The sequence below is a fragment of the Arvicanthis niloticus genome, chromosome 3 (assembly GCF_011762505.2).
Source record: "Arvicanthis niloticus isolate mArvNil1 chromosome 3, mArvNil1.pat.X, whole genome shotgun sequence".
Lineage (NCBI taxonomy): Eukaryota > Metazoa > Chordata > Mammalia > Rodentia > Muridae > Arvicanthis > Arvicanthis niloticus.
In genome coordinates, this window is record NC_047660.1 from 20,217,203 (window position 1) to 20,220,159 (window position 2,957).

The window sequence follows — 2,957 nt, forward strand, 5'->3', positions numbered from 1 at the left end:
TTTCTAATCTTGGTTTTTACAGTCCCGTCATTATCCCCCTCCAACCGTTCCTCATGGGACTCTCGAGGGTTAGGTGCATCTTCTCTCACAGAGGCCAGACCAGGCAGTCCTCTGCCCTATACGTCAGCTTTAGTTTCAAGAGGCCTGTTCACTCCTCCCACCGCTTCTTGCCTTCATGTTCATGCTCCTTAGGACGACTCATTTCAGAGGGTCTTTTCAAACCACTGTGCTATTTCCAAAAACTTGTCCAAACCAAAAGGATCTTCCTCAAAGTGAACTGGTCCTTCTTGGCCTCTCTGTCTACAGTCTGAGCCAGAAAATGTCGTATCAGGCACAACTCTGTTGGTCTTTATCCTGCTTCCGAGGTCATCACTGTACATGTTCTTATCCAGATTTTTACTGGGCCTGTAGATGCTCCGAGCCATATCTTTCCTACCTCTCCAGGCCTGAGCATAAACACTGCAAGTTTCATCTTCTCCACCTGTAAACCCACTGTCCATACCCTTGGATTGGTTGAACAGCCTTTGGTCATACTGGACTTCATTGGAAGTTTGAGGATTGGGCATGCCAAGAGCAATGTCTTCACTGCTCAGCAAGATATAATGCTTCAGCCAGCCAGTTGGGCAAATTTTTCATTTATATGTATAGGCTGTAGCCCTCCTCCTTCAGGAGCCATATGTTTATCCAATGAAATTGTATAACCCTTCGATTTCTTCCAGTTGGATATAAAGGGCGAGATCTTCCATCCTGCTGTTCTTCAACAGTTTCCTTCTGAGAAAGAGAGTGCATTACAAGTGCTGGAGGAGAAGGTGGCCCCCGAGGAAGTATCTTATGAATCTTGAATCTTGGAGGCTCCACTGGGTCTTTCTGCATTTCTACCATCCGAAAAACCCTCTGTTTAGCTCCAGAATTGAATGTTCCTCCTTGCTGAGATGGTGGGTAGCCTATATACTGAGCAGGAGCTAGCTTGTCAGCTGCGTGAACTGACATGGCCACAGCAACCTTCCTGATACTAACTTCTGCAAGGCTACTCTTGACTTTTCTATTATCTCTTTGCAGGTCTGGATCATCGGCATTGATAACCTCCTTTGGAACCAGATCAGTGTATTTGCTTTGGACTTTGTCAATGACCTTGTCTTTGGACTGTCCTTGTCGATCGATTGCATCATATTTAATTTTCCCTTCATAATCCAACTGAATGGTCAATGCATTTGACATTTTTTTTTTTTACCCATATCCATAGGATACTGGGCCACATGGATTTCTGGGAAACACCTCCATCTCCAAAATCCTCTAACATGGAATCCAGCCTTCCTGGATCCATATCTGGGAGGCTCCATTCCAGAGGAGACCAGCGAGGTCTGTCATGTTCTCTGAGATCTCACCCTTTCTTCAGCTTCAAGTTGGTCCTGAGATAGCTGAGTAGGCACAGGTAAAAAGCTGGCGAGCACCATCTTCTCTGAAGGAGAACTGAGACAAGTAAGAAGATTCTTCCTTTCTCAGGTAAGGTTTTCCTGAGTGGCCCTGGCTGCCCTAGAAATCTTTCTATAGACAGGCTGTCCTAGATCAGTGTGGTGGCTATTCCTGGTTGCCAAGTTGACTGTATCTGGAATGAACTACAATCCAGAATTGGAAGGCTCATCTGTGATCCTGATCTTAAGGCATAGTGACTATGAAAAGCTTAGGCCCAGGGAAGGTAATAGACACCTTTAATCCCAGGAGACTAAGGCAAATGCCAGATCCAGGTCTGTTGGTCCACACCTTTAATCTGTGCCACACCTTCTGCTGGAGACCTACATAAGGACATAGGAAGAAGGAAGACTCTTCTTCCGCTGCTTGCCTTGTGGGACTGAGCAGCTGCTAGATCCTTGGACTTCCATTCACAGCTGCTGCTGACCATTGTTGGGGAGTTGGACTACAGACTGTAAGTCATCAACAAATTCCCTTACTATATAGACACTACCAATAAGTTCTGTAACTCTAGGGAACCCTGACTAATACAATCAGATATCCACTTTCCTCTCCTTCCCAATCCAAAAGTGGTAAGGAGAGACTACTGTGTCTTACATTGGACAAAGCTTGGGTATATATATCCTTAAAGCCCCGCCTCCACAGTGACACAACTCTTTTGAAAAGGGCCAAACCTCCTGATAATACCACACCCTACGCCAAGCATCATTAAATCACCACACCAATAAAACAAACGAATGGAAAATTTTGGTTTTTTTTTTAGTACTTTTTTGTTGTTGTTGTTAATCATTTCATTTGTTTACTTATCAAATGATATCCCCCTTCCAGGTTACACCTCCACAACCCTCCCCCATCACATTTGCCCTTTCCCCTCTCCCCTTTGCCTCTATGAGGGTCCTCCCTCACCCATCCAATCACTCCTGCTCCACCACTCCTGCATCCCCCTCAAACTCCACAGAACCAAGTGCCTCCCCTCCCATTGATGTCAGACAAGGCCATCTTTTCTACATATGTATCTGGATCTATGGATCTCTTCCTGTACACTCCTTGGTTTGCGGTCTAGTCTCTGGGAGCACTGGGTGGTCCGGCCAGCCAGCATTGTTCTTCCTATGGGGTTGGAATCTCCCTCAGCTTCCCCAGTCCACCAAGCTCAATCTGATGGTTGGCTGGAAGCATCCACATCTGCATTGGTCAGGTGCTGGCAGAACCTCCCGGGGAACAGCCACGCCAAGTTCCTATTCGCAAGGTGCTCTTGGCAACAGGAACAGTGTCTGGGTTTGGTGTCTGCAGACAGAATGCAACCAACCCAGGTAGGGTTGTCCCTGGATGGCCCTTCCTTCAGTCCCTGCTTCATTTTTTGTCCCTGTCTTTCCTTTGGCTAGGAATATTTCTGGGTTAAAAACTTTGAGATAGGTGGGTGGCCCCATACCTCACTGTGGGCTGTACTTTTCTACTGGAGATGGTCTCTACAGGATCTATCTCCCCTT

At 46.5% G+C, this 2,957-nt stretch overlaps 1 pseudogene; it reads right to left on the reverse strand.

Moving 5' to 3' along the window:
* Nucleotides 1-607: 607 nt before the first annotated feature.
* LOC117705161 (SNW domain-containing protein 1 pseudogene) lies at nucleotides 608-1,454 on the reverse strand (annotated as a pseudogene).
* Nucleotides 1,455-2,957: the final 1,503 nt, after the last annotated feature.